General features: G+C 41.4%; 1 pseudogene; it reads left to right on the top strand.

Moving 5' to 3' along the window:
- Window positions 1–13002, top strand: part of LOC118383988 (transmembrane protein 255B-like) — a 36589-nt pseudogene that overhangs the window by 16083 nt on the left and 7504 nt on the right.

Genomic DNA, 13002 nt, shown 5'->3' with positions numbered 1-13002 from the left:
AGGAAAGCTATAAGCCTTTCTGTGTTGTATGGGCCAATGAGCGGTGTGTTGAGAAGCAAACCATCATTGGCCATTGCAGCACACATGGTGATATTTCCCCCCCTTTGGCCTGGAACCTCCACAGTGGCCCTTTGACCTATAACATTCCTTCCTCTGCGCCGTGTTTTGGAAAGGTTAAATCCAGCTTCATCGATAAATACAAATGAATGTGGTCTTTCCAGTGCTTCCACCTCCATTACTCTCTGAAAAACAGTAAGTGCACAGTTTTACTGTAGAAATGCTAGTGTTTTTTTTTACCCTAAATATTTTGTATAGCTGTGTACGTAAGTAACCTCAGATGTCTTACCTGGACATATTTGTATCTTTGCTCTTTTACCCGTTCACTGTTTCTCTCGAACGGTACAGTGTATAACTGTTTCATTGTAACTTGGTGTTTCTTTAGGACTTGAGCAATAGTTGTTGTGCTGACAGAATTAACATTTTCAAATATATCATTATCAGCCAGCACTCTATTTTGAATCTCACACAGTTTTATTGCATTGTTGACAACAACCATGTCAACAATAGCATTTTCCTGCGCATCTGAAAATATTTTTCCTCTTCCCCCTATTGGGGGCAGCCTTTGGGTCCTGTTGTAAAAATATATTTTACAGTCAAACTTACTGTAATATATATCTGTGTAAATATTCTATAATTGCAATACAAAATAGATTCCTGTAATGTTTTCATTTACTGTAAGGATGTGACTCTCACCTGTTTGCATGATGGAAAATTCACATTACAGATGCCACTGTGGATCTTTGCAGATTGGGTTGCACCCTCAACCCTGCCTCTCTCAATGAGAGACCATGGTTCACGACATGGTCTACAAGTGTAGCCCTTATTTCATCTGAAATAACAGCTCTTTGTCTTCTTTGTCTTCCTCCACGCATCCGCCCTCTCCCTCCACGAACCCATCTTCCTTGTTCCATTTCCAAAATGAGTCTTTCTGAGCTCTACCTATATATATACTGTAATATGTGTGTGTGTTCACTAACAAGTCTAAAACAAGACACCTGCTTAGCCTTTCAGCTGAAATTGCAATCAGCAGTGTTTGAAAGGCACAAGGCTGAAATCTATTCCGTTTTGAATGTGTGGTTCACAGTTTTGACAGCAGTGTGTTAGCATTTGAACAAAGTGCTGTAAATCCACAGTGTTGTGCAGGTTGTGGTTAAAGTCATGGGATAAGTGTGTAGAGTTTTGAAAACTGTGTTCAAGCAATGAAAAACGAACTAGAGTTTGGTCCACATGAACTGCTGCTGTGCAGACTGTAGTTAGAGTTTTGCACATGTGACTCCAGTTGTGTCCACTGTCGTTTAGCAATCGAAAAAAACTGTAAGATGGCGCTGGAGAAGAAGGCGTGTGTTACGTGTTCCTATCCAATTGTGTTTTTTTGTTTGTTTCTTCACGTTGTAACTTATTTTGTACATAATATTGCTGCTACCATCACTTATGATCAAAAATAACTTCTGGATATCAGAACTGCGATTACTCACCACGAACTGGCAGAATCTTACGTTCCTTTAACGAGTCCGACGAGCCTGACATGAATGACATACCTCTTTCAAAGGGGACAGGCCCAGAAGAGGAGAAGAAAAATGGGCCAGAGGGTGGGCTGCCTTCTGAGAATTCGTAGGCGATCTAATAAACCCCCACTGCCTTCCATTCTACTAGCAAACGTGCAATCTTTGGAAAACAAAATAGATGACCTACGTGGAAAATCAAATTACCAACGGGACATTCAAAACTGTAATATCTTATTCTTCACGAAGTCATGGCTGAACGACGACATTATCAACATACAGCTGGCTGGTTATACGCTGTATCGGCAGGATAGAACAGCGGCATCTGGTAAGACAAGGGGCGGCGGACTATGTATTTTTGTAAATAAAAACTGGTTCACAATATCTAAGGAAGTCTCAAGGTTTTGCTCGCCTGAGGTAGAGTATCTCATGATAAGCTGTAGACCACACTATCTACCTGGAGAGTTTTCATCTGTATTTTTCGTAGCTGTCTACATAACATCACAGACTAAGGCTGGCACTAAGACCGCACTCAATTAGCTGTATTCCGCCATAAGCAAACAGGAAAACGCTCACCCAGAGTCAGTGCTCCTAGTGGCCTGGGACTTTAATGCAGGCAAACTTAAATCCATTTTTCCAAATTTCTATCAGCATGTTAAATGTGCAACCAGAGGGGAAAAAAACTCTGGACCACCTTTACTCCACACACAGATATGCATAAAAAGTTCTCCCTCACTCTCCATTTGGCAAATCTGACCATAATTACCTCCTGATTCCTGCTTACAAGCAAAAATTAAAGCAGGAAGCACCAGTGACTCGATCAATAAAAAAGTGGTCAGATGAAGCAGATGCTAAGCTACAGGACTGAGCATGCACGGACAACCTGGCAAGTGTTTTCACTGACATTTTCAACCTCTCCCTGTCCGAGTCTGTAATACCAACATGTTTCAAGCAGACCACCATAGTCTCTGTGCCCAAGAACACTAAGGTAACCTGTCTAAATGACTACCAACCCATAGCACTCACATCTGTAGCCATGAAGTGCTTTGAAAGGCTGGTCATGGCTCACATCAACACCATTATCTAGAAACCCTAGACATATTCCAATTTGCATACCGCCCCAACAGATCCACGGATGATGCAATCTCTATTGCACTCTACACTGCCCTTTCCCACCTGGACAAAAGGAACACCTAAGTGAGAATGCTATTCATTGAATACAGCTCAGCGTTCAACACCATAGTGCCCTCAAAGCTCATCAATAAGCTAAGGACCCTGGGATTAAACACCTCCCCCTTCATGGCTACCCAGACTATTTGGGGCGGCAGCGTAGCCTAGTGGTTAGAGCGTTGGACTAGTAACCGAAAGGCTGCAAGTTGAAATCCCCGAGCTGACAAGAAACAAATCTGTTGTTCTGCCCCTGAACAAGGCAGTTAACACCCTGTTCCTAGGCCGTCATTGAAAATAAGAATTTGTTCTTAATTAACTGACTTGCCTAGTTAAATAAAGGTAAAATAAAAAAATACAAATTTGCATTGTTGTTATCATCTATGCATAGTCACTTTAATAACTGTACCTACATGTACATATTACCTCAATTACCTCAACTAACCGGTGTCCCCCTGTATATAGTCTCGCTATTGTTATTTTAATGCTGCTAATTACTTGTTACTTTTATTTCTTATTCTTATTTGTATTTTTTTTAAACTGCATTGTTGGTTAGGGGCTTGTAAGTAAGCATTTCAAGGTCTACACCAGTTGTATTTGGCACATGTGACTAATACAATTTAATTTGATTCAATAAAGCCAGTAAAAATAGGGCATTTAACTGTTGGCAGCACACATTTCATCTAGCATATGCAATACTTTGGTAGACATATTTCAAGGCAATGGGGCTGATGGCAAGAAAATAAGGTTTTATTCGAGCATTCCATAAAAATGTGTATCATTAGTCCAGGTTTGAGGGAAAGATGAACAGAGCAAAGTATAGAGAGATCCTTGATGAAAACCTGCTCCAGAGTGCTCAGGACCTCAGACTGGGGCGAAGGTTTACCTTCCAATAGGACAATGACCCAAAGCACACAGCCAAGACAATGCAGGAGTGGCTTCGGGACAAGTAACTAAATGTCTTTGAGTGGCCCAGCCATAGCCTGGACTTGAAACCGATCAAACATCTCTGGATAGACCTGAAAATAGCTGTGCAGCAACACTCCCCATCCAACCTGACAGAGCTTGAGAGGATCTGTAGAGAAAAATGTGAGAAACTCCCCAAATACAGATGTGCCAAGCTTGTAGCATAATACACAAGAAGACTCAAGGCTGTAATCGCTGCCTAAAGTGCTTCAACAAAGTAAAGAGTCTGAATATTTATGTAAATGTGATATACGTTGTTTTATTTGTAATACATTTGCAAAACATTTCTAAAAACCTGTTTTTCCTTGTCATTATGGGGTATTGTCTGTAGATTGATGAGAGAAAAAAATGATTGAATTAATTTTAGAATAAGGCTGTAATGTAAAACAAAATGTGGAAAAAGTGAAGGGGTCTGAATACTTTCCGAATACACTGTATACCATACGAAACGTAACACATCATACTAAAAGCAGAGTCTTGGATTAATATGAATAATATGAAACGCTATGAGACCACTTTGGGAATAGGGGCACTAGACTCCACTGGTTGTCTGTTTCCCAGTAAGTCTTAATCCCACACCACTCGTTTTACATTTATTTGTATTTTTGATTCCAAGTAGAATTTGACCACTGGAAGGGATTAGTATTAAAGTGAAAAAGAAGGATTGATTTTTTCCATAATTTCTTTATAGATTTTCATTTGTATGCCTTTATAAGGAGAAGTGTTAAATTTGACATTTGAACGTTTAGCCTTTCCTCATACTGTCAATATTGGGCTGAATAATTTTGCACGCCCAATTTTTCAGTTTTTGATTTGTTAAAAAAGTTTGAAATATCCAATAAATGTCGTTCCACTTCATGATTGTGTCCCACTTGTTGTTGATTCTTCACAAAAAAAATACAGTTTTATATCTTTATGTTTGAAGCCTGAAATGTGGCAAAAGGTCGCAAAGTTCAAGGGGGCCGCAGCTGTCTTTATACTATATGACTGCAGTCTATTCAATTCTCTCATGCATTAAGATATCATGTCTTGCTGTCTCTCTCTCCCCACACCAGGATGTCCGTCCTCTGAAAGCAGGAAGATGCCAGTTTTACACGAGTGGAAACAGCTACATCTATGAGAATTACTATGCCTCTGTAAGTACAACTGCACTCATAGCAATATGATTTACTGTGTCAGCTATACTGTCCAATTCAGAAAATATGTGTGGTACATACTGTCTGGCAGGGGAAATCACCTTTGACTAATCTCTGCTTGTACTGTACCTGTCACTCAATACTGTTGATTGGAGTGTCTGCCTCCTCTTGCAGGTGCCATGCCAGGGTCTCACGGAGTCATGTAAGATGAAAGTACGCAGTGGGACCTGCTACTGCTGCGACCTTTATGACTGTGCCAAGTGAGTCAAAGATACACCAATGCAAAAAGGTCCATTGTGTAGCTTTGTGTACTACCCAACACATTTCTGATGGAAATGTTATTGGACGCAAGCCTGATAAGCGGTACATCCAACCAGTAGTGAAAATGCAGTGCTAAAATAACTTTACATACAGTATGCGTGGTAACTCACCCCTCACATTAGCAATGTGTTGCACCCACCCACTTGTGTGACGCTTGGAAGGCATTTGGTGTCAGAATGTTCTTCACACATTAGGTATCACAATGATAAGGTGTGGTGGAGTGATTGTGACCTATTTAAGCTGAAGTAGGCTCAAACTAGCGCATAGCCAGGTCACATGGTGTACAGACCAACTCATCTCACTTCCCATCATTCGCTGCTCATTGGTAATCAAATACTCCTGCCACCCGTCTCTTCTTGACCTGTGTTTTGACTCACTGCTTGCTTCTACAGAACCAAGTTGGTCATCTCCCGCTCGTATAGTGTACGTGTAGGCAGTATAAATACAGTGAGCAAGTCCTCCGTTTTCTCTCTGTTTTCCATACTGGTGTGTGACTCAGGTTTGTGTTGCTTGTGCATTTTCCATTTCACAGGATGTGCTTGTTTCAGGAGGCAGGGTACAAACCCACTGTAGCTAATAGCAAACTTTTCGTAAATTCCTGTCAAGAAGAGAGACATGGAAGCCCAGTTAGCCTAACTATCTTAGCTAGTCTGTAGTTTCAAATGGAGGTCGTTAACGAACGGTTAACGGTTTTATTTTTCTTTATTCTGGGACAATGTGCACTGTCCGGACTTTCAATGTAGCATATTTTCTTATAGCATCATGCTCTCTTAGTATTTCTGTCCCCAAAATATGTGAGCTACTGGTTATAAAAGTGTCCATAAACCAAAAAAGTAATGTTTATTGATGCAGTCTACTGCTACCCCAGCCCCAACCAGATAGGGTTAGAAATAATCTGAAATGATTTATAACCCTATCTGGTTGTTTTAGGAGATCTACATCTTGATTGGTTTACACATACCTCAGATCAGTTTAAGAATATATGTCTCGAGTTCAATTTGACTCAGCTGATAATGAAACCCACTCGGATAAATGTAAAAAACCTTGATTGACCTTATTCTGACTTACCATCCCCATAAATATTTGTCTCGTGGTGTTTTTGCTAATTATATCAGTGACCACTGCCCTATTGCTTGCATTACAAACACCAAATCGAAAAACTCTGACCATAGTATAATTGCGGCGCTTCTTCATGATCTATATTATTCAAGATCTATTTTTCTCAAGCATTTTTACTTCTCTGGCTGATAAACAAGACCCTTTGAAACGACTTTGAGTAAAAAAAAAAAAAAACTAACCCATGGTACTCTCCTGGACTTGCAGACCTCTTGCTAAGAAATTAAGCCTGTGCCAAGGCTCGACAAACTGTGTCGTTAGCTGATTGGCAGCTATTTAGGCAATTGAGAAACAGGTGCACTACGTCGGTTAAACAGGCTAAGTCAAACTACTTCCTTAGCGCTATGACAGACTGTTAGTGATCCCTCTAATTCCTCTACTTACCCGCCTAAGCAAGTCGTTTTAGACTCCTGCAAAAGTGACTGAAAATCAGCATTTTATCTCAGCTGCTTTCCTATTTGAAAGAAATAGTGGTCATTTTTTATTTAACTTGGGTATCAGGAAATATTGCAAAAGTGTGGAAAGCAGCTTTTGTGCTACCTCTCCATAAGGGCGGAGATAGTTGTGATCTTGATAATTATCGACCTATTTCCAGACTCCCTTGTCCTGCAAAAATACTAGAATCATTAGAAAATAACGTATCTGTTTATTGACCATCTGTAAATTGTACTCATAATGTTAATCAATCCAGATTCAGACCTAAACATAGCACCACTACAGCCACCATGCTTGTTGTAAATCATATTGCAATTGCCTTAGATGATAGAAAGAATTGTGCTGACAGACTTGTCAAAAGCTTTTGATACTGAATCAAATAAAATGTTATTGTTCATATACACATATTTAGCAGATGTTATTGCGGGTGTAGCCAAATGCTTGTGTTCCTAGCTCCAACAGTGCAGTAGTCTCTAACAATTCACATCTAAATGTAAAATAATGGAATTAAGAAATATATAAATATTAGGACAAGGGATATCGGAATGACATTGACTAAAATACAGTAGAATAGAATACAGTATATATTATGCATTATGTAAACATTATGTAAACATGAGTAAAGTAATTAGTATTCCATTATTAAAGTGGCCAGTGATTCCATGTCTGTACAGTGGGGCAAAAAATGATTTAGTCAGCCACCAATTGTGCAAGTTCTCCCACTTAAAAAGATGAGAGAGGCCTGTAATTTTCATCATAGGTACACTTCAACTTTGACAGACAAAATGAGAAAAAAAATCCAGAAAATCACATTGTAGGATTTTTTATGAATTTATTTGCAAATTATGGTGGAAAATAAATATTTGGTCACCTACAAACAAGCAAGATTTATGGCTCTCACAGACCTGTAACTTCTTCTTTAAGAGGCTCCTCTGTCCTCCACTCGTTACCTGTATTAATGGCACCTGTTTGAACTTGTTATCAGTATAAAAGACACCTGTCCACTTCAAACAGTCATACTCCAAACTCCACTATGGCCAAGATCAAAGAGCTGTCAAAGGACACCAGAAACAAAATTGTAGACCTGCACCAGGCTGGGAAGACTGAATCTGAAATAGGTAAGCAGCTTGGTTTGAAGAAATCAACTGTGGGAGCAATTATTAGGAAATGGAAGATGACCACTGATAATCTCCCTCAATCTGACAAGATCTCAACCCGTGGGGTCAAAATGATCACAAGAACAATGAGCAAAAATCCCAGAACTGAACCTAATGACTGCAGAGAGCTGGGACCAAAGTCAATCTCAGTAACACACCACGGCCAGGGACTCAAATCCTGCAGTGCCAGATCCCCCTCAACCCATGTGGCCCGTCTGAATTTTGCAAAATTTTGATGATCAGAAAAAGAACAATGAGCAAAAACCAAAAACCAAAACTTTTTGAAAAACTCAACACGTTGTGTTTGTAACAAAGAATGCTGAGTTGCATGAACACCATACCTACTGTGAAGCAGGGGGTGGAAACATCATGCTTTGAGGCTGTTTTTCTGGGGACCAGGAAGATCCGTGGAAAGGAAAGAATGAATGGGGCCATGTATCATGAGATTTTGAGTGAAAACCTCATCAGCAAGGGCATTGAAGATTAAATGTGGCTGGGTCTTTCAGCATGACAATGATCCCAAACACACCGCCCGGGCCATGAAGGAGTGGCTTCGTAAGAAGCATTTCAAGGTCCTGGAGTGGCCTAGCCAGTCTCCAGATCTCAACCCCATAGAAAATCTTTGGAGGGAGTTGAAAGTCTGTGTTGCCCAGCAACAGCCCCAAACATCACTGCTCTAGAGGATATCTGCATGGAGGAATGGGCCAAAATACCAGCAACAGTGTGTGAAGACTTACAGAAAACATTTGACCTCTGTCATCGCCAACAAAGGGTATATAACAAAGTATTGAGATAAACTTTTGTTATTGACTAAATACTTATTTTCCACCATAATTTGCAAATAAATTCATTAAAAATCATACAATGTGATTTTCTGGATTTTTTCCCTCATTTTGTCTGTCATAGTTGAAGTGTACCAATGATGAAAATTTACAGGCCTCTCTCATCTTTTTAAGTGTGAAAACTTGCACAATTGGTGGCTGACTAAATACTTTTTTTGCCCACTGTATATAGGGGAGCAGCCTCTAAGGTGCATGGTTTGTGTAACCGGGTGGTAGCCAGCTAGTGATGGCTATTTAACAGTCTGATGGCCTTGAGATAGAAGCTGTTTTTCAGGCTCTCAGTCCCAGCTTTGATGCACCTCTATTGACCTCGCCTTCTGGATGATAGTGGGGTGAACAGGCCATGGCTCGGGCGGTTGATTGCCTTGATGATCATTTTGGCCTTCCTGTGATATCGGCTGCTGTAGATGTCCTGGAGAGCAGGCAGTGTGCCCCCGGTGATGCATTGGGCAGACCACACCACCCTCCGGAGAATCCTGCGTTGCGGGAGATGCACTTGTCATAACAGGCGGTGATACAGCCGACAGGATGCTCTCAATTGTGCATCTGTAAAGGTTTCTGAGGGTATAATAATAATATAATATAATATATGCCATTTAGCTGACGCTTTTATCCAAAGCGACTTACAGTCATGTGTGCATACATTCTACGTATGGGTGGTCCCGGGAATTGAACCCACTACCCTGGCGTTACAAGCGCCATGCTCTACCAACTGAGCCACAGAAGGACCAAGACATTAGGGACCAAGACAAATTTCTTAAGCATCCAAAGTTGAAGAGGCGCTGTTGCGCCTTTTTCACCACCCTGTCTGTGTGGGTGGACAAATTCAGATTGTCAGTGATGTGTATGCCGAGGAACTTGAAGCTTTCCACCTTCTCCACTGCAGTCCTGTCAATGTGGATAGGGGTGTGCTCCCTCTGCTGTTTCCTGAAGTCCACGATCAGCTCCTTTGTTTTGTTGACGTTGAGTGAGAGGTTATTTTCCTGGCACTGCTCTCCCAGGGTCCTCACCTCCTCCCTGTAGGTTGTCTCGTCATTGTTGCTAATCAGGCCTAGTACTGTTGTGACGTCTGCAAACTTGATGGTTGAGTTGGAGGCATGCGTGGCCATGCAGTCATTGTGAACAGGGAGTACAGGAGGGGGCTGGGCACGCACCCTTGTGGGGCCCCTGTGTTGAGGATCAGCGAAGTGGAGGTGTTGTTTCCTACCTTCACCACCTGGGGGCAGCCTGTCAGGAAGTCCAGGACCCAGTTTCACAGGGCGGGGCAATCATTGAAAATAAGAATTTGTTCTCATCTGACTTGCCAATTAAAATAATTAAAATATGGTGTTGAAGGCTGAGCAAGTGTCAATGAACAGCATTCTGACGTACAGTTGGAAGTTTACATACACCTTAGCCAAATAAATTTAAACTCAGTTTTTCACAATTCCTGACATTTAGTCCTAGTAAAAATTCCCTGTCTTAGGTCAGTTAGGATCACCACTTTATCTTAAGAATGTGAAATGTCAGAATAATAGTAGAGAATTATTTATTTCAGCTTTAATTTCTTTCATGACATTCCCAGTGGATCAGAAGTTTACATACACTCAATTTGGTAGCATTGCCTTTAAATTGTTTAACTTGGGTCAAACGTTTCGGGTAGCCTTCCACAAGCTTCCCACAATAATTTGGGTGAATTTTGGCCTATTCCTTCTGACAGAGCTGGTGTAACTGATTCAGGTTTATAGGCCTCCTTGCTCGCACACACTTTTTCAGTTCTGCCCACAAATGTTCTATAGAATTGAGGTCAGGGCTTTTTGATGGCCACTCCAATACCTTGACTTTGTTGTCCTTAAGCCATTTTGCCACAACTTTGGAAGTATGCTTGGGGTCATTGTCCATTTGGAAGACTCATTTGCGACCAAGCTTTAACTTTCTGACTCATGTCTTGAGATGTTGCTTCAATTTATCCACATAATTTTCCTTATGCCATCTATTATGTGAAGTGCATCAGTCCCTCCTACAGCAAAGCACCTCCACAACATGATGCTGCCACTCCCGTGCTTCACGGTTGGTATGGTGTTCTTATGCTTTGTAAGCATCCCCCTTTTTCCTCCAAACATAACGATGGTCATTATCCCCAAACAGTTCTATTTTTGTTTCATCAGACCAGAGGATATTTCTCCAAAAAGTACGATCTTGTTCCCATGTACAGTTGCAAACCGTAGTTGCAAACCGGCTTTTTTTATGCCGGTTTTGGAGCAGTGGCTGCTTCCTTGCTGAGCGGCCTTTCAGGTTATATCGATATAGGACTTGTTTTACTGTGGATACTTTTGTACCTGTTTCCTCCAGCATCTTCACAAGGTCGTTTGCTGTTCTGGAATTGATTTGCACTTGTCGCACCAAAGTACCTTCATCTCTATGAGACCGAGCGCGTCTCCTTCCTGCGCGGTATGACGGCTGCATGGTCCCATGGTGTTTATCATTGCTCCCAAGGATGAACCAGACTGGAGGTCTTGGCTGATTTCTTTTGATTTTCCCATGATGTCAAGCAAAGAGGCACTGAGTTTAAGGTAGGCCTTGAAATACATCCACAGGTACACCTCCAAATGACTCAAATTATGTCAATTAGCCTATCAGAAGCTTCTAAAGCCATGACATAATTTTCTGGAATTTTCCAAGCTGTTTAAAGGCCCAGTCAACTTAGTGTATGTGAACTTCTGACCCACTAGAATTGTGATACAGTGAATTATAAGTGAAATAATCTGTCTGTTAACAATTGTTGGAAAAATTACTTGTGTCATGCAGAAATTATATGTCCTAACCGACTTGCCAAAACTATAGTTTGTTAACAAGACATTTGTGGAGTGGTTGAAAAATGAGTTTTAATGACTCCAACCTAAGTATATGTTAACTTCCGACTTCAACTGTATGTATGTATTCCTCAAATTTAACTGGGTCTAAGGTGTCAGGTAAGGTAGAGGTGATATGATCCTTAACTTGCCTCTCAAAGCACTTCATGATGACAGAAGTGAGTGCTACTGGTTGATTGTAATTTAGTTCAGTTACCTTTGCTTTCTTGGGTACAGGATCAATGGTGGACATCTTGAAGCAAGTGGAGAGGATCGGGAGAGATTGAAAATGTCTGTAAACACTCCAGCCAGCTATTCTGCGCATGCTCTGAGGACATGGCAAGGGATACCATCTGGGCCGGCAGCCTTGCAAGGGTTAACCCACTTAAATATTTGACTCACGTCAGCCATGGAGAACAAGAGCCCACAGTCCTTGGGAGCGGGCCGCGTCGGTATCCTCAAACCGGGCAAAGAAGGTGTTTAGCTTGTCTGGGAGCAAGACGTTGAGTCCGTGACGTGGCTGGTTTTCCCTTTGTAATCCATGATTGTCTGTAGACCTTGCCACATGTCTCGTGTCTGAGACGTTGAATTGCGACTCCACATTATCTCTGTACTGACGTTGTGCCTGTTTGATTGCCTTACGGAGGGAATAACCACACTGTTTGTATTCAACCATATTCCCAGTCCCCTTGCCATAGTTAAATGCTGTGGTTCACTCTTTCAGTTTTGCGCAAATACTGCCATCTATCCACGGTTTCAGGTTTGGGTAGGTTTTAATAGTCAACGTACACTTCTTGATGAACTCAGTCACTGTGTACGCTTATATACGTCAATGTTATTCCCAGAGGCTACCCGGAACATATCCCAATCCACGTGATCAAAACAATTAAAACAATTCCGGTCAGATCAGCGTTGAATAGACCTTTGCACGTGTACTTCCTGTTTGAGTGTCTGCATATAGGATGGGAGGAGCAAAATGGAGTCGTGACCTAATTTGCCGAAGTGAGGGCCTTGTAGGCATCTCAAAGGTGAGGAGCAGTGGTCTAGTGTTTTCTCTAAGCGAGTACTACAGTCAATGTGTTGACAGAACTTCGGAAGTGTTTTCCTCAAATTTGCTTTGTTAAAATCCCCAGCTACAATAAATGTTTCCCCAGGATATGTGGTTTCCAGTTTGCATAAAATCTAGTGTAGTTCCTTGAGGGCCATTGTGGTATTGGCTTGAAGGGGAATATACACGATTGCGACTATAACCGAAGAGAATTCTCCTGGGAGGTAATAGTCTGCATTTGATTGTGAAGTATTCTAGATTGAGGGGTACAAAAGGACTTGAGTTTCTGTATGTTATCACAATCACACCATGAGTAGTTAATCATGAAACACATGGCCTCCCGAGTGGCGGAGTGGTCTAAGGCACTGCATCACAGTGCTAGCTGTGCCACTAGAGATCCTGGTTCGAGTCCAGGCTCTGT

The sequence above is a fragment of the Oncorhynchus keta genome, chromosome 1 (genome assembly GCF_023373465.1).
Source record: "Oncorhynchus keta strain PuntledgeMale-10-30-2019 chromosome 1, Oket_V2, whole genome shotgun sequence".
NCBI lineage: Eukaryota > Metazoa > Chordata > Actinopteri > Salmoniformes > Salmonidae > Oncorhynchus > Oncorhynchus keta.
This window is presented reverse-complemented; position numbering and strand designations above follow the sequence as displayed.